Source organism: Notamacropus eugenii, chromosome 4 (assembly GCF_028372415.1).
Source record: "Notamacropus eugenii isolate mMacEug1 chromosome 4, mMacEug1.pri_v2, whole genome shotgun sequence".
In the NCBI taxonomy this organism is placed as follows: Eukaryota; Metazoa; Chordata; class Mammalia; order Diprotodontia; family Macropodidae; genus Notamacropus; species Notamacropus eugenii.
Genome location: NC_092875.1, coordinates 452,085,312 through 452,105,032, shown reverse-complemented (window position 1 = coordinate 452,105,032; position 19,721 = coordinate 452,085,312). Strand labels below are relative to the sequence as shown.

Below are 19,721 nucleotides of genomic sequence, written 5' to 3'. Positions count from 1 at the left end.
TATTTATGAAGAACCTCTGGTGTGCAAGATGGTGCTAGGCACTGGGAATCTACAGTCCCTAACTTCAAGAACTTTTCAGTGTCCTGGAGAAGCACAAAAAACACACAAATAAGCTCAATATGAAGAATGTGAAGAGTCACCTTCAACTGAGGGTATCATGAGGGTCACATGGAGATGGTGTTTCAGCTTGATCTTGAAGGAAGAGTAGAATTTGCAAAGTGGGTAGAGAGCAAGGAGTTCACTAAAGTCAGGTGAAATAAATTTCATGGAGAAAGAGGCAGGACAGGAAGCCTAGGAGAGGGGGAAAGGTAGGCTAACTTGTCTAGAATATAAAGGCCAGTAATAGAAAATGCATTTGGAGAGTCAATCAATCAAAAATCATTTATTAAGAGCTTACTATGCTCCAGACAGGGTGGGAAGCAAAATAAAAGGAAAAAAAAAAACAGTTCCTGTCCTCAAGAAGTTATTTTCTAATGAGGGAAATAATGTATATTAATGGGAGCATATAAGACAGCAGAAGTAGGATGAGGTCCAAATGTGGAGATCCTTATTTGAAGGCTAAAGAGTTTGCATTTTTTCCTGTAGTGGAGAGGGCACCATGAAGGCTTGAAGGTAGACACGGTCAGAACTGTGGGAAGGATGGATTGGAGAGGAAAGATATTACACTCAGGGAGAATAATTAAGAGGCCATTTCCTCCAGTTAGTTGTTGCTATATGCTTCTGACGAATGAATGAAAAACCATTTATTAAGTGATTACTATGTACAAAGCACTGTGATATGTATACAAATAGAAAAACAGAGATAGTTCTTGCTCTTAAGAAGCTCACCGTTTAGGTGATAAAACAGAAAACACATACAGGAAGTTTCAGCTGCAAATCGGATGGAAAGGTCTCATTGTCGTTGGGGTGCAGCTGCAAAGTAGATGCTAATGTCACTGCTATTGAAAAGACCCTACCTATTTTTAATGTTGAACCTATGACTGAATATATTATTCTGTCTTTCTAACTTTTAATCGTTGCTCGCAGTTTAATAAAATGTTTCATTTCCAAGCTCTCTTCGACATATGGGGTTTGATTCTTTCTATTGCACTCCTGACTCACACTCTACCTCTGCTTCTCCTTCCATATTTTCTAATGTAGATGAATTTAGAATGTCCTTGCTTGTATCTAAGTCACCGTTCCCACACAGAATGAATGGGTCAGGAGTATAGTGATACCTATTTTAAGTTGAGTCAATGTACTCCTTCTTACAAATAGGGTAATATTTAGTACACTCCAGGAGGTTCAGTTTAATGACTTCTGACAAGTGCCTTTAAATGCATTCTCTTGGATGATGAGCAGAAGTAATGCCCACAGGACTGAACAGGGAATATTTTGTCTCCTGATGTGCCTTAGGCACAGAAAGCATCAATTGCAATACATTTATGTTATTGTATATTAGATAATCCGGATAGGTTCCCAGAATTCTTTGTATGTAGCTAATAGCAGTATCATTTAAGTTGTTCATATCTAGTTCTAATTATTAGCCAAACTCTAATTATCCCCCAAAGGAAAAAAAAATAAGAACTTGTAAATATGTTGTATATTTTATGTGATTTTGAAAAAAAAGTTCACCTCTATACATTCCCCTTTGATCATCTACGTTACCATCATCAACCAGCTAATGGCAAACAATGGATAAAGACAATGTAGATATAGATGGACACTGGTCCCAATTAGGTTTTAAAGAAAAAGGTAGAATACGGGAAATTACCAGGTGGAAAGAAACTCTGATTAGGTCTGTGTTCTTACTTCAACTTCCTAGTACCAATCTTTGATAATGCGCTGATATGGAAGAGGGATATGTGGAAGACCAGTGATTGAGAGTATCAGATGACTAAAATGACTAAGGTCTTTTCACCATATAAGAAAAAATAGAGAAAAAGGCACACACACACACACACACACACACACACACACACACACAGATAGAGACAAAGACAATCAGAGAGACTGAGACAAAGCGACTGAGAGAGCTAGACGGACAGAGTAAGACGTTAGCTGTTTTAACATTAAAAACACAACCAGAATTCCAACTGACCCTAGGGATAAAATTAATTAATAGATGAAAAGTGGCTTGCAAAGCATAAAGCATCTTACAAATCTATGTTATATACAATTATTATCATCTCTGCTAATATCTAAAATTAGAGATATACATCTTCTATGTTCTGTGATAGTGTGATATTAAAATTACAGAAGCTACTCACAGAGAGCCTAACAAGTGACTATAATAGAGGTGGTGCTAAGCAAACAAACGAATACAAACACGCATAAATAACTGTGAGAACAATCCTGGCAGAAATATTTTCAAATGGACTACACTTTTTCCACCTGACAAAATTCACCAGTTCTAAGGGATTCGTTTAATCCTTTGATATTAAAATCCAACCCCGTCCAAGGAATAGTTATGAAGCACCTACTATGTGCCAGTCACTGTGCTAAGTGCTGGGTCTAAAATTAATTAAAAAAAAAATGGGAGTTTACAACCTACTTAAGGGAGAAAACAAACAAAAGGAGGCAGGGAAGTGGGAGGAACCAGGGTAGACCTGGTACATCAAGCATCTTGTTCCCTGGATTTGAAAAAAAAAAAAGAAGGAAGCCTGCAGACTTAGGGTGGAGTGAGCCTGAAAGTCCAGTTTCTTCCTTCTGTAAAGGAAAGCATTGGGAGGAATCTTGTACTCTACCCTCTAGAAAGAGGTGGTGTCAGTCAAGGCTTGAATTAGCAGCAAGGTGATAACATTAGAGATCATGATTTTAACTTGGGAGGACTATAATAATTTTCTCTTGGGAGAAACATCCAAAGAACTATAGGACTCTGCCCCCTCCCCCAAAAAATTATTTGTTGGGTAGGAATGGGTGGTGACATTGCCTAGTGTTAAGTGTAGAGGGATATTTGAGTGGAAACTAGTTTTATTGATGGTCAATTTGTTAGTGAATCCTTTCATGTTTTAATAACTGTTGTTTCACTATAAAACCTCATAGGTAGGCAGTGTGGAAAAGTGAGTAGAGTATGGAATATTGTGATGGAACATTAAAGTAGAGAACTAGTCTTGTTGGCAGGAAAAGATCAAATATTAACTCTGATAGATATTGTTAAGTCAACCACTCTGTCTTGTGAAGAAAATTTCTTCACTGGGAGTTCCCTATACCAATGCAATCATAAGTCCATCTAGAGCAACACACACACACACACACACACACTGGCACACACAAACTTTGGTTTCTAAAATAATGAATACTTGGGATTATACACACACACACACACACACACACACACACACACACACATAATTAGACCCAATCTATTTTAAAGAAATAATTCAAAGAATTTTAAAGAATAAGACAGGTATGGACCTGCCTTAGTTCCTTAAAAAAATGTGGTCAACTGAAAAATAATGAACTAAATTTTGTTTGATTATCTTTTCAGCTTTCTTACTTCTTCTAGTCAGTGCCTAGTAATCTATACCTAACAAACTTTAAAAATGTCCTGTGATACTAGATTGTTATAAGAAGTATTAATTTTATTGAATAGGTATCTAACAGGGAGAGTTACTGTGACTTCCAAAAGGGGAAAAATGGACTTTATCTCTTTGCTTTCTTTTTTACGTTCTTAGTTGGTCTCTAGGGGCTACATTTTCAATATGCACGTCCTACGTCATGATATCCTTCATGTGGTTACCCCTTTTATCAGCACAACATTTGGTCTGTCCATCTGTTAGCTCTCATTCCTAAGACATGACTGGTCCACCTCCTCTTCTGCCTGTGCGTGTCCTTGACAATGTCTTTCATGCCACTCCTTGTGTGCAAGTTATTGTTGGAAATATGCTGAAACCTGTTTCCACCCACCATACATCTTCGCATTGCACTTTGGGTCACAATTGTGATTTTTTTTTTTAGAGATCATGGCATTCCATGATTCACAGCCAATATAGCATCAGTTGGAAAATACAGTGTTAAAAAATATGGGCTATTATAGCAGTATGCAGCTTGGGCCATGAGAATGATGTGCACTTCTCAAAAGGGAACTGGCCTAATCTCTTATTCAATTTTGAGTCTACCTCACTGGTCATACCACACTGAAGATCTTTAATAATGATTTCTTTTCATATTAATGAAGATAATTTTATAGATAACACATTTAGGGCCAAAACAGAACTTAGAGGTCATCTAGTAAAACTTTTCTAATTTTTCATTTGAGGAAATTGAAACTTAGAGAGGTTGTGACTTGTTCAAGGTATCTCAGGTAGTCGCTGATACTACCATGATTCACACTTGGGGCTTATGATTCCAAGTTGAGCACTCTTTCCATTTTATCATACCATTTTGTATCTACTTAGTGTGTTTTGGATAGATAGCAAGCCCCTTCTTTGTTAAAACCCACACATGTAAACATAAATAATGAACATAATATCTCACAGCAATCCAACAAAGTAAATTGTATTTGTAATCATTTACATAAATGAATTTCAATGTAAAATATTTAAAAAAACCCAACTTTGCAGTTTTCTAAAACTCCATCAGCATTCTTTTTTTTTTATTCCATTCATGCCCTTTTACTTTGCCTTTTATATGGCTGCTAGTGTGTACTCTTTCTTCTAGTTGAGGCTGTTCTACTGGAAAGATCAGTGACTGAGTCCAAATTCAGTAGTTCCACGATCATAACTGATGAGAAAACATCATCATAGAAACCACAGAAATATCTGGTAGATTTCAAACCTATTTGCTTGAATCTATTTTTTCCAGTTTTATCTACAAATACTGTTGAGATTATCTGTCTTAGCTGTGTGTCTCACATCCAGATCTCTGCAGGCTTGTTTTCCCCTTAACTTCTTTTTGCTGTTTTGTTAGCCAGCATTCAAAAATGTCTATTCTTCTCCTCCATATAGATTTTAAACAAGCTTGTTTTCTACACAAGTTTTGCCCTTGGCTTCCACATATCTCCATTTGGCAAAATGGAGTAAACATAGGGTAAAAATGGAATTTTAAAAATGGAGTAAACATGCATTTACTCCCTAATGTTTTTGAGTTCTTTTAGCCCCTTTATTGTCGTTACACATTAGTGAAAGCTCTCTAAAACATGGCAGTAATAGATCAGTGAAGGAGCACTTATTAAGCATTTGTTATGTGCCAGGCACTGTGCTAAGTACTGGGGATACAAAGAAAGACAAAAAAAACCAAACAAAAAATAGTCTCTGCCCTCAAGGACTTTACATTTTAATGGGGGAGAAAATATACAAATAACTATGTATGTACAAGATAGGTCAAGTGTAATGGAAGCTAATTTTAGAGGGAAGACCCTAGCAGTCAAGAATGGGAGGAGAAAGGGTACTGGAAAAGGCTTTTTGTAGAAGACTGCATCTCGAAGGAAGCCAGGATGTGGAAGTTAGTAGGGCAAGCATTCTAATCATGGGAGCCAATGCAGAGCCAACGCAGAGCCAATGCAGAGGCACAGAGATGGGAGATGGAATATTGTGTGTGAAGAAGAAGTAAGCCAGTATGATTGGATCATAGAGCACATGGAGGAAAGTAAAGAAAGTGTAAGAGTACTAGGAAAGCAAGGAGCCAGACTGTGAAGAGCCTTAAATGCTAAGCAGAGTATTTTATATTTGATCCTAGAATTAATAGGAAGACACTTGAATCTATTGAGAAGGAGGTGGGTGACATTGTCAAACCTGCATTTTAGGAAAATCACCTTGGCAGCTGAGTGGTAGGTGCAGTGGAATGGGGAGAGACTTGTAATCAAGATATTTTACAGTTTAGTGGGTTGGACTTGGTCTAATCACATGGAATATTTTCTCATGAGAGCTAATGTACTACAGTGAAAAGAATAGATTTGAAATCATATATTTCAAATTTTAGTTTTTCTACTGACTTCTAGAGTGACCCTAAGCAAGTTAAATCTTCTCTGAGTCTAAATTTCTTCATCTGTAAAACTGGGAGTTTAGAGCAGACCCTTGCTAAGTTTCTTCTGTCTAGATCAAAGTTTTTTTTTATTTTTATTTTTTTTTTGGTATCATAGTTCCCTTTTGTGATCTAGTAAAGCTTGTAGAGTTCATAGGCTTATATAATCTATAGTACAGACCCTATCTCAGAAGACTATTTCTAAATATATAAAATAAAATGCACAGAACCACAAAGGAAACCAATTATTTTTAATAAAGAAGTAATTTTTCCCCATCTAAAGTTACAGACCCCTTGAAAACTATCCATGGACCCCTCCAGGGGTTGAGAACTTCTGGTCTAGATAGTTGGGAACCCTTGCTGGATGCCAATGATCACTACTTCCCTTTTCAACTGTTTACAACCGTTTAATAATACAATAGAAAATTTTATTGGTATCAAAATCAAGATCCCAGGTCAATAAATTGACAATCACTGTTTGCAAATTTTTGAAATTCTGGATGTTTTCCTGTCTCTAGCCCTTTGAAATATTTTTTACTGTCTATCACAAATGAATTTATGAAAAATATAGCAAATATTTACTTTGTGCCAGGTACTGTTAAGTAAGGATAATTCAAATACAAAATAAAGGTAGTTTTTGCCTTCAAAGAGTTTGTCTTCTGATAGTGAGAGACAAAACACATAGGAGAGTTTTGCACAAAGGAAGGGTGTTAGAGACTGGAAAATCACACAATGGAGAAGGGGGACATAGAACAACCAAATTAACATACCCTTTCCATAAACAATGGTAGTGTTGACTTGATAATAATTCCCAGAACAAGAGGCAGAAAAAGAGGAAAGATATCATGGAATAAAAATATGTAGAGCACATTTGACTGGTTGGTGTAGACATAAGAACTTTCATCAGTTAGGGTACCATGACCCCAGGGCAAGGCCTCAAAGTCTGGTTGAGAAGGTGCAATGCCACATCATGATGCCATGGCAGAATGATGTCTGTTGATTCATCATTGTTCAGAGAGAAATGACAATGGCTCTGCAATCATACCTGTAAGTTCTTTGAGCACATTGAGATATTACTCATCTGGACCTGGGGACCTGAACTCATTTTAACCAATTAAATACTCTTTTTTCTGTCTACTTACTTATCTGGGCCTTCAATTCCCTGTTAACTACATTTGTCTTACCTTCCGTGGTTTGAAGATCATTCTTCTTGATAGAGAGAGTAGAAGCAAAGCAGGAATTACATATTTCTGCTTTCTCTCTGTCATCTGCAAAAAGTGAATGAATACCATTACCCAGAAATTGTGGGTGTGTCCCTTCCTTTGTCTTCTTTTCGCTCAGAAAATGCTGAATTCTGATTCAGCTTAACTGTGCATTTGTGGAATACTTTAAAAAAATCTATGAAGTACTTTCACATCTAATATTTCATTTGTCCTAACAATGTAACTGTGATCTATCATCACTCAATTCTCTTGGCTCACAGATCTTAGATAATTTCTTTGGGTTACACCATCTTCAATAATGTGTTAAGGATGATCACTTTTTTCCATTAAACACTCAATTATATTGTTACACCTGCAGTTATGAAGCAGCAGAAGATTTGATTTACAAGTAAAGAAAAAAAGTCTTGTTTAGTTTGAACACAAGAAACAAACAAATAAAACCATAACTGGTCTGGGCATGATTTGTTCTCATGTTCCCTGAGGCCACATGTCACTGATGTTGAAGTGAAAATAATTTTTTGGGGAAGAAAAAGCATGAAGATTGGGTGGGGATTGTGGGGAATTGTGTGTGTGTGTGTGTGTGTGTGTGTGTGTGTGTGTGTGTGTGTGTGTGTAGGGGGGAGCCATCTTCCTTGCCTTTCAGTTCCAGATCATAAATGTTAACCAGGATTGTGGCGCTTACTCATCAGAGGAGATATATCATGAGCTATTTGGTGCCTCTGATATAAATCGGGTCTGGCAAGCCTGGAAGCTCTGTTGAGATTGACAAATCTATAGTCAAGAACCATCTTTGTGGAGAGTGAAACCATATGCCACCAACTGTCTGAGCTGAAAAGAATCCCTATACTAATGAAACCAATGATGGGATCAGACAGCATCAAGAGCCATTTTACCATCTCACAACTTCCCAATTTGGGCTGCTTATTTTTTTTACCTTTGCTACTGACTGAACTGTGGAAAATACCAGAATATTGCAGCACTAACAAGGAATAAAGCTCTTGCACCAGATGGTGCCACTCCTCTCCACCTAGCTCCAGCCCAAACAGTCTGCCAGAGTTTTGAAGAAAAATCCAAATTGATCATATCACTAAGTCAACGAAGACACAGTACAAAAAGCACACCTCCCTCAAGTACTGGAAGCCTTTATGGAGTTGAATTATTTGTGCCAGTGGATCTGAGCATTGCTATTTCAGAATCTTTACTAAAAAGTGTTGGCAATCACTAGTGCTCTAATACAAATGAAACTCCCAAGAGCAATTCGTCAATCCATTAACAATCATTGATTACGGGTTTTCTATGTATAAGGTTCTGTGCTGGACAATGGGAACATAAAAAAAAAATCAGACTCTTTAGCCTCCAAGAACTTATATTTTATATGACAAGACAATATAAACAAAAGTATATGTGTATATATGTGTATGTATACATTTATACACACAAAATCAATATATACAAAATAAATGAGAGGTAAGTTGGTTGGGAAGGACTATCAGGTGGGAAAATCAGGAAGAGTCTCATATAGCGCGTGGTATTAGAGCCAAGTTTTAAAGAAAACTGAATTCTGAGAAGCAGAGGAGAAAGGACAGGTAGATCAATTAGGAGGTTATTTCAATAGTACAGGTATGAGTTGTTGAGGGTCTGAACCAGCATGGTGGTTATATGAATTAAGAGAGCAGAGGGATGTAAAAAATATTGTGGAGGTAGAAATTGATGGGCAAGTGGGGTGAGGGGCAGTGAGGAGGACAGCATCATCTGAAGCTTTGAGCCTAAGTGATTGGGAGCCCTTGATAAAAAGTTTGGAAGAGGGGTAAGTTGGGGGAGGGGTCAGAGAATCAATTCTGTCTCTCAACATTCCCCTCAAAGCAACTTTCAAATAAGACCTCAAATCCTGGAGTAGCAGAGTCAACAAAAGGTCAAGGTGAGACATTTTTCCAGCCCAGGAAGGTCAGCAGGAGATATCTGTGACACTGGAATAGGGGTTGGCCCAGAGTATACACAGCAGAAACATGCCTTCAAGATGGCTGTGATAGCTGCTATAGCAGCTTTGGGATCCCTTAGCCCACGGAAGGTAAAGGGGTCAGACAACTGGTCAGAAAGAGATTGCTGGGGACCCTTTGCAAGCACTGGGTTCAGGACACTGTTGCATTGCCTATATGCAGTTTGGCGTCTCAGTTTCAGGGCACAAGAGAGTGCTAGCATTTGATGTTTCAGGAGAGCAGGGGCCCTTCCTGAGTAAAGACAGGAGGACAGACCAGGAGACTGGTGACCACGCCTCTCTTCAGATCACACCACTTTGGAAATATCAAAAACTTACAGAGCCCCAGAACTAGCTCTGAAAACAACAGTACAAAATAGCCTAAAGCTTGGGATAGTGCTCCCTCCACCCAAGAAAGAGAGCCCAACTTTAATGGAAAATTAAAAAGTCAAGAAATAGTCTGGAAAAATGAGAAAACAATACCAAAACAACTTCACCATAAAATGCTATCATGGTGACAGGGAAAATCAAGACACAAACTCAGAAGAGGACAACAGTGTCAAACCATATACTTGCAAAGCCTCAAAGGAAAACAAAAATGAATTGGACACCAACCAATGAGAATTTTTGGAAGAGCTAACAAATGATTTAAAAAATTAAATAAAAGAGGTACAGGAAAAATTGGGAAAAATGAGAGTGACACAAGAAAATAATAAAAAGACAATCAACAACTTGGTAAAACAGGCACAAAAATACTACAGAAAATAACACTTAAAAGTAAAACCAGAATTGGCCAAATGGTAAAAGAGGTATGAAAACTCACAGAAGAAAGTTACTCCTTAAAAATTAGATTTAAGCAAGTAGAAGCTAATGATTCCATGAGACATCAAGAAATAATAAAGTCAAAAGAAAGGAAAAAAGAAGAAAATGTGAAATATCTCATTGAAAAAAGAATTGACCTGAAAAATAGATTGATGAGAGAATTTAAGAATTATTGAATTATGAGAAATTCAAGATTTAAAATAATAGAAATCATATTTAAAGAAGTTATAAAGAAAAATGACCTCAATATATTAGAATCAGAAGGTAAGACAGAAATAGAAAGAATCCCCTGATCCCCTCATCAAAGAGATACCAAAATGAAAACTCCTGGGAATACTGTAGTGAAATTTTAGAGCTCCCAGGTCAAGAAGAAAATATTGCAAGCACACAGAAAAACAAACAAAAAAACATACAAACATTCAGCTATGATGGAGCTACTGTCAGGATTATAAGAGTTACCACTTTCCACATTAAAGGACTGGAGGTCTTAGAATATGATGTTCCAGAAGTGAGAGGAACTAAGGTTATAACCAAGAATAACCTACAAAGAAAAACTGAATATAATCCTTCAAGGGAAAAAATGTACATTTAATGAAGTATTATCAGAGATCTTTCTTTGGTTGTGTCTGCTTAGCTCTATGCATTCTCTCTGATTGACCCCCATGCCTCACTCTCCCTCCTCCAGTCTGACTGTTGACCTCCATGTTTTTCATTAAATCCCAATTAAAATCTTACCTTCTACAGGAATCCTTCCCCAACTTTTCTTTATTCTAGTGCCTTCCTTCTGTTACTTAACTTTCATGAGTTAACTGTAACTTGGGCAAGGGTTTTCATATTGCAGATGAAGGAAAACATACAAAATGAGGTTGTACATATAAAGAAATAATAAGATTTGGCAAAGGAAGTATGTTTACATGTATGAATCAGTGGTAAAAAAGGTCTTTAATGAAAGTTCAAGATAGTGGACACAGAAAGGTTGGAAGCAGTGCTAAAATCACTTAGAAAAGTTCATTATAATAAAGGTAATTTAGGTGGAAGACTAGAAGTTTTATCTCTACCATGGTTTGTGAAATGATTGCAGGATACTTGTTTGAAAATGTCCGGGAGACATTGAAATATGTGGGCATTGATTAGTGTAGAGAGATTTGGGGGGGACATTAAAATATAGCAGGCAACTGATTTTTCATTCTGTTTGTTTTCCATATTCTGCTAAGATACCTTACTTAATCCCTTACTTAACACCCTAATCCCTTACTTAATACCCTAAGGGGTATCCCTAAAATACTCCTTAATCCCTTACAAAACCCCAAGTTTTGGGCTAGAACTTTATCATCAACTAAATGCCATGTCCATGTGAGAATGAGAGTGAATTCCCTGTTTCTTGAACATCCCTGTCTGCCAGTTCCTCTGACTAGGGGCCAATTTAGATAACCCTGTGAAACAACAAAGAAAAACAACACTGTCTATTTAGTTTTAGCAATCAACAAAACAGGCAGCTTCTAATATTACAAAGTCTATGGAGAGTTCTTACTTTGAGTAAGTGGATGATTTTTACATAATTCAGATTTCCCTGCAGAAGCAGGGACTGGAGGGAGATAGTCAAGAAAAAGGCTGTCCCGTGTGGAGGGAGAGAGCTGGCACATAGTTCAAGAACAAGAGAAGGAAAATAAATAGAAAGAACACTGGGGATGAGGTCAGCTATGTGGTGGCCTGGCTAGAATCCAGACGAGGAACGTGGTGGGGACAGGCATATGAGAGCCCAATACAGACATGGATAGTAGAGGACTGGTAAAACACTGGGTCACAGATAGGCAGGCAGTACATAAGCACATAGATGGAAAGCAGATACCTGGGCCAGACACTAGTGGGTGGGCTGAATAGGACAAAGGTCCTCTCTCTTGGTTCCAGAGGTCTCAAGCTAAGCCCCTGATCCTGCATCAGCGAAGGCTATGGCATGCTCTTCTCATCTTGATTTTTCTGCTTTTACTTGGAGGGTTTTGTTTTGTTTTGTTTGTTTTTATTTTGTTTTTTGTTGGGGGTGGGAGACCCTGGAGCTCCCAGTCAAGGGTCAGGGGCAGAGCCAGACGGTACAGTCCTATACGGTAAAGTTAACATAGGTAGATTTTTGAAATATAGATTTCTTTCAGAAATCTTTACCCATTGTTAAATTCGTATAACATGAATTTTAAGTAAAACCAGAACTGTCTGTATTTCAAAAGTTGATCTAAGTGACCTGTTTGGAATTCAGAAAATATTGTTCTATTAAAACATTTTTAAAAATTATTTTTTGGTTCCCAGGTCAACTCATAGAAAGGTTATTAAACTTATTAGTACTTTTATCACTAATGATATTAAGAACAATACTATATGATTAATGTGATTTAAGCTTCAGATTAAATCAACTTTTTATGATATTGTTCCTACAGGAAATATTTTATCATAAGGCAAATATGGGATAAACATGTCCAGTTTCACTCTATGCTCCTCCTCCCACAGAAGGCTATAACCATCGTGTCCACATGGTGAGTATGTTCAGGTCATGTTGAAAAAAGATTGGGAGGCTTCAAGGAGCAAAGGTTCTTTACAGTTCCAATAAATCTGACCACTGTGGTAAGTAGAGCAGAAAACAGATACTCATTCCTATAGGATATCTATAAGTCAGAAAAGTAGTATAGATTAGTAAATAGTTGATTTGGGAGCTAGGAAGACGAGTTCAAACTCCAATTTAGATGCCTACTGGCCATGTAAGTCTGGCCTAATCAGTCAACTAAACCCTAGAAACTCTCCAAGACTCTAAGATGGCGATCAATAGCTTATTTGCATATTTAACTACTTTGCATATATATGTATTTATTAGCTTTATATTTCTGCTTTGTCGATTTTTCAAATATATACTTTTTGTCTGAACCATCATAAAGTTGACTCCTTGTGAGTAGGGATGGATTGCTTGCTTGTTTGTAGCTGTATCCCCGAGACCTAGCACAGTTACTACTTCATGGAGCAGGCATTTAATAAATACTTCATCGACAGATTAATTATAGATTGATTGTAGAAGGAGTGCAGTTTGCAACACCAATGAAATCAAAGGCCCGGTTAGAAAAAAAACACAGTAAACTCATAAGTGGTGTTCTATCTTGTAATTGGGAAAGTTCTTGTAATGAATAACTAGCACTGAAAACTGGGATAAACTAATTTGCTACAGAGTCCGATTCTCATATTTAACATATTGTTTTACTTTGTCAAACTTCCTGACCTTCACTGTATTTTTTAACATGGATTTTTACACATTTAAAAAAGTATCTTAAAGATGGAATCTTTCCTTATCTTCCCCCATCTGCTGGGACCTCCCCTCCAAAAAAATGTTTTGCACTTACTTTGAATGTATACAAGAAATCTCTCCAGATAGAATTTAATCCTCTTGATGGTAGGAATGATTTCTTTTAGGTCTATATCCCCAGCAACTAGGATAATGCTTGGCACAGATTTGTTGGTTAGTTGTCTGATCCCATGCAAATGGAGATTCTTCCTCCTTGATAATATAACAAATTAGAAAAAAAATAGTTAATATTGTCCTTATTTGTTTCCCTTTTTCCATTTAGCTTTTTTTGAATGTATATTTACCACTCTTTCCAGTAAAAGTAAGCTTCTTGAGAGCAGAGATAATTTCCTTCTTGTCTTTCCATTGTCCTTGCCTAGCAACTGTGCTTGGTCCATAGGAGGTGCTGAATGAAGATTTGTTTAGCAGAATTGAAATAAATTGAATATCTGTTTTCTTTTTCATGCTGTCGTGATAGTTCGTTTTTCCTTGTGTACAATTCTGAAAGGCTTGATTTCTTTCTTCTTATATTGGTGATCATTTTGGAAGCAAAGAATAGCTGGATCTTATTTTTCCAGTTATTTTGGCAATACTCTAGTGTGGAGGCTATTTTAATACCATCTCATCTCTAACTGACTCCTGTCAGAGGTACAATACTAAGGACAGGAATGTTTGTTATTGAAACAAACAAACCATGTGGCATCCTAGATTTGTATGCAAAAGATTTACAATACAACTAAGTAGCTATTTACTTTAAATATGCCAATTAACTGTTACTAATGTACAGCACACTTCTGGGTTAAGGATGATTGATGGTAACATGCAGCGAAATGTTCTTAAATTGTAGTCAGAAAATGGTAATGCACAAAATGGAAGGAACCACCAACTGATAGTACTAGTTACATATTTCAAAACAACACTTACAAATTGTTCTTATATAATTCTTTTGGGCTTTTTGTATTCCAGGCCAAAACAACACCCAAAAAAAGTTTTGGAGAAGAAAAAATGTTTCAGTGTGAAGTGTGTACCATAGACCCAATCTCATTTCCTCCCTCAGTGGAAATTGCAGTGCAAGTTTTGCCTGAATGAGGAGAATGGGCCTGGGTCTTTTAAATGCCTGACATTCAGTTTATTGCCATTAGAGAACTAATTAAAGGGAGAAATGACTTCTTCAATGGAGGAAAGTTGAGTCTTGTTAGCTAGACAGCGGCTTCTTCATGTGCTCTATTCAGAATGTTAGAAGATCAGTCTATCATCACCCAGACTGAGCCAACTTGCACAATACATGTCTTTGTGTGGGTTTCACCAGATCTGCAGTTAGAGGATTTATGTTGGCTGGTCAGCAAGGGCTGGATCTTGAGGCTGTCTACACAATGATCAAGCCACTGTTCTAGCTGGTCAATTCAGAAAACAAATGACCAATTCAGTGTGGGGGAAGAGTGGAGAGTGGGGAAGACTAGGGAATCAATTGAGCTGTTTGCTGAACTGAACTGACTGATTGACTCAGATATAACGTTGTGTGACTCACAGGACCAATTGATACAGTCAAAACATGGGCTCTTGAGAAGCAGTTTAGACATAACCACTGCGACCTTGGCTACTCTTTCAGTAGATGACTCAATTTAAAGAATGAAATAAAATTATAATTTTAATTTTTACAAAATCTGAACTTTCATAATCTGCTTTCACTGTTATTATAGGTGTCCTTTTGATGAATACAGTCCTCCACTGATATCTGTGTGGCCTTTCCCAATGAAAAGGACATTATGAGGTATTACACAGAGTTAAATTCTTTCTTGTCTGGCATGGTTGTGGAACTGGATTTTCTGTTTAATCAAATCTCAAATATTCTGGTTAATAATGAGTGATCATCTCTGGGGCCCAACAATTTTCAGAAAATTGAAGTACAATAAAATTTAACACTGAAAATACTATCATAATATTTCTTTGAAGATTCAGAGGGGACTTCATAAACTTGTAGTACAGTAGCGGCCTCATAATGAACATCAATAATCACTGTACTAATGAAGTATGGACATTTCAGTTAATATAAATTCTTGGTTGATAGAATGCCAGATAAACTAATTTCACCATAATTTGAATATACTGTTCCCTAGGGAGAAAAAAGGAAAATACCTTGTAAAGGAAGATATAGAATGGTTTAACAAATATTATTGTAAAAGAGGTCCCCAGGTGAAACTTCATTAGAAGCAGAAGGTTTTTAGAGAGTAAAAGACAGAGATATTGAAAGGTAAAGAGGGAAATGCAAATAGGCATTCCCCATTCTAGAAGCGGGGCAGGTAGACGGCAGGATGGAGAGAATATTGGGCCTGTAGTAAGCAGGTTTTATCTTCCTGAGTTTGTTCATAGAAGAAAGAAATTTTTGAGAAGGGATGATCTGTGGAAAAGAAGAGGCCAGTCTTTTCCCATCTGTTGACAAGAGGTAAGGGATGGCCCTGGCTCTGAGGCTCTGAGAGGGTCAAAGAAAAGAATCTTCTGCCAATTGTAAATGAAGAATTGTTAGTGCAGCATAAAGAACTTTGTAATACTGTATCTGAAAGCAGAACGATAATATTACACTTGAGGAGATCTCAGAACCAGAATCCCTCCGCCCTGCCAGAGGCTGAAGATGGATAAGATTGCTACTGCCCAATGAAGAGCTAGCTCAGCTGAATCCTATAGAGAAAGAAAGGTTAGCAACACCCTGAAAAAAGTAGGCTTCTTGTTTTGGGAATGGGGAGTTATTTGTGATTACTGTTCTTGTGATGTCGTGTGAGTAAATGCCTTTGCTGAAGGCCTGAGTCCTTTGTCTCCAAATCCAGTTATCAATTTTAAATCGAGGGAGTGAGTTATAAATTAGGACTAAGTCCTATGGAGATGGCAAGAGCATTGTACAGAAAGATGTGAATGTTTGCAGATATATTTATTTGCTCTTTATTTGGTTACAAGTAGGAAAGTTTCAAATCTTGTCAAGTTAATGTTTGTTGAGCATCTAGTCTGTACCTAGCAACATAGACAGAGTTGGTTTTCACCTTTTCTTTCTGTGCTTCTTTTCCAGCTCATTGCTACCCCTTCCCTGAGGTTCTTTCTTTCTCCATTAGTTTTTCAATCTAAACTTGTTCACAGCAAAAGATCTGCAAAACTCAATCAAACAGAGCTGTAAGTAAACTGGATAAAGCTTAATGTGTTACCCCATAGAGGCAGTGCCTCATTATTTTAAAAGAGGGATTCCTAATTTTTTGAGTGGGATCAAGGACCCCTTTGGCAGTCTGATAAAACCTATGCATGTCTTCTTAAAATAATTTTTTAAATGCTTAAAATAAAATACATAGGAATATCAAGGAAACCAATTATATGAAAATAAAATTATTAAAAATAAAATTCCAGACCCCAGGTTAAGAACCTCTGGTTTAAGCCAAGGAATAAAACTCTTCTTATGGATCATTTGCTAAATGGGCAGAAATTTGAGTGTTTGAGCTCTTTCAGTTCACTGTTACATAGCCTAGTATATAGGCAGCTGCCTTTTCTGCTGTACATATTAGTGCTGAAGGAACTTTGAAACACTTTCAAAAGCAGTGCAAGATCTTCTTTGGGGGTAACAGAGGGAAATGTTAGTTCAAGTTGGGCTATTTAAGTCTTCCTTCCAAAAATAAGTTTCTCCTGGCTCATTTTGGACACAGGCCTTCACTTTTGAATATCAAATTAAATACAGCTGCCTAATGATACCAAGCAATATTAAAGTGTCAAGGACTTTAGCTTCTTTCAGATCTTTCTCCTTTACAGGCAAAAAAAAAAATCGATGAGATATTCTCTCTCTCTCTCTCTCTCTCTCTCTCTCTCTCTCTCTCTCTCTCTCTCTCTCTCTCTCTCTCTCTCATTCCTAACTAACCTTAAGTTCTTTCAACACTTGATCCTTTTAGTACATGCCAACTTTTCTGCCAGCTAACAAAACCCAGGTGTATCCATCTCCTCTCCAGGTTTTTCTTTCCATTCTGGGCAGAGGCATGGAAAAGGACAACCTTGGGGCCAAAGGAATCATGACCAAAGAGAGCTGACATTTACTTCCATGTAGAAGGTTCCAGCTGAGACCAGACTGTGGGAAGGCTACAAGTCAGCGTCCTTGCAGGCTCCATTTTGGCACAAGTGAAGTGAAATGTTTGGAAATATACATCTATTGAATAACAGTATTTACAAGTTTCTCATTAACCTTGGGGGACTCAACCAGTTCATACTAGCATTTCAGTTCAAGCTCTAGTTATACCAATGGTAGTGTGGCTCTATTTAGAATCTACTGATTTTTCCATCCCCATGTAATGCCATTTTTTTTAGGGATTGTTTCAAAACCAATAATTTAATCCACATTTTGCTAAGTTTTAAAAAATGAATGCCCTACACAGATATGTGGGTTTGTATGTGTGTGTGTAGCAGTTGGCCTTGCTGTTTTTTTTTAAATCCAATTTTAATTGGCAAGCCCATTAAAAAAACCAAATGAATGCAATAAAAATATGCTGTTTTCCTTTTGTGTTTGTGCTTTTGTCTTTTCCTATGCACAAATCAAAACATGGATATGTTAAAAAACAATGTCTTTAAACAGATATTCCTTTAGTATTTCCCTTTGATAATGAAAGACTTTAAAAAAGTTTGAATCATCTAAATGTCCTATGTTGAAAAATCCATAGTGAGTGTGTTTAGCAGTTATTACTCGTGATGATTTTATTTTCTTCCATTGGTATGCACCATCATATTAACACATGCTAAGTAAGGGGCAAGTTTTAAATATACATGCTTTGGTTGCTAAATCTGTCCTTGGTTTTGTCTGGGCAAAAAGATCATTGACTTTTTATTAGACTACATAAGCTAGGGAGAGTTAAATATGCTTCTGAAGCAACATCAAGGGAGATTTCTGTGATGAGTTCACTTTTCCAAAGCAGTGATTTAATTTGGTAAATTTAAAGACATGTATTGGGTTTTTTTCATATTGCCTACACACATTCAATTAATCCAACTAAAAAATTCAGGCAATTACCCAAATATGCAATCTACATGATACAAATTTCCATATTACCTGAATTTTTTTTTGCCTGAATTTTTAATGAAATTGAAGGCGTTGACTAGATGTTTTGGCTTTGGGTAGACCCAGTCATATAGTGAGTATTATATAGCTAAGGGGTATTTTTCTCCCCTTTATTCATTCTCCAAATGAGGAATATTTAATAATTAAATATTAAATGAATATTCCTATTCTAGACAAAGTACTTTCTAGCTAAATTGTAATAGATTAGATGTTTTAAAACATAGTTTTCATTCTTTCTACTATTCACTTAAATGGAGCTGAAGAAGTTGCTAGAGATAAAGTAGGATGGGAAACTGAAAACTCATCAGCTGTGGTCTATTGACAGACATTCAGGAAGGTTTTACAAAAAGTATTCCATACCATGGTAAGGGAGAGGGTTGTCCTTATGTGTGATGTAAGAGAGATAGAAGAGACATCTTCTAGTCTCTTTTCCCTCTACTCTTCTCCAAGGGAAACTTTAATTCTTGCCAAGAGGGGAAGCACAATCTCTTCCTTTAACAACCTGAAGTGAAGTTGGCCTCTTCCATCTTTGAATATATGCTATTTGATGGGCAGCTAGGTGGTGCAGTAGCTAGAGCACCAGTACAGGAGTCAGGAGGACCTGAGTTCAAATCTCACCTCAGACACTTGACACTCACTAGCTGTGTGACCTTGGGCAAGTCACTTAACCTCAATTGCCTCATCCTGGGTCATCTCCAGTCATCCTGATGAATATCTGGTCACTGGATTCAGATGACTCTGGAGGAGAAGTGAGGCTGGTGACCTGCACAGCCCTCCCTCACTCAAAACCAAGTCAAGTCCAAGTCATGTCATCATTTCTCTGATGGCATAGCTTTATTCGGCAACAAAGGACAAACACGCATATGCTATTTGATATTTGAAGGCTCTGATAAGTCCTGAAGGGGGCTGACCTTGAAGAATCTTAAAAGGGGTCTCCCAGGGAACTCTTACTTGGAGGACCTGAAGGGGACAGATAAAAGCTGGAGCTCTGTCACCTTTGTTCCACCCATCATGCAGGGCAAGTATTCAACTCTACCAATAAGGAGGAAGTCCCATATGTATCAAGGCAATATTCACAGCACTGGTGGTCACTATGAGTATGCTGTTGTAGTACTCAATTGAAAAGTACAACAGACTCTCCATATAGAAGGCAGAAGAAAAACATTTATTCAGGTGCCAGAAAGCCAAATTCATCATAGTAGCTGAGAGGTCAATACACATTAACACTGCAGGGGGACAAAGCGGTTCCCAAGCCTCCCCTCCCTCGCTCCCTCCCTTGGCCTTCCCACAAAAACAAAACAAAACAAAAAAAAAAAAAACCACTCATTAACCTAGCTGTCTGCTTGCCTGTGTCCTCCCTCCCTCCAC

General features: G+C 37.3%; 1 long non-coding RNA gene across 1 annotated transcript in view; it reads left to right on the top strand.

Annotated features, from left to right (window-relative positions):
• Positions 1–17,772, top strand: part of LOC140498653 (uncharacterized) — a 39,086-nt gene extending 21,314 nt beyond the window's left edge. The window contains exons 3-6 of the long non-coding RNA XR_011965164.1: positions 12,390–12,485; positions 14,980–15,050; positions 16,338–16,438; positions 17,257–17,772. This is a non-coding gene — a long non-coding RNA (uncharacterized lncRNA). The remainder of the gene's footprint in view (positions 1–12,389; positions 12,486–14,979; positions 15,051–16,337; positions 16,439–17,256) is intronic.
• The last annotated feature ends 1,949 nt before the right edge of the window (positions 17,773–19,721 follow it).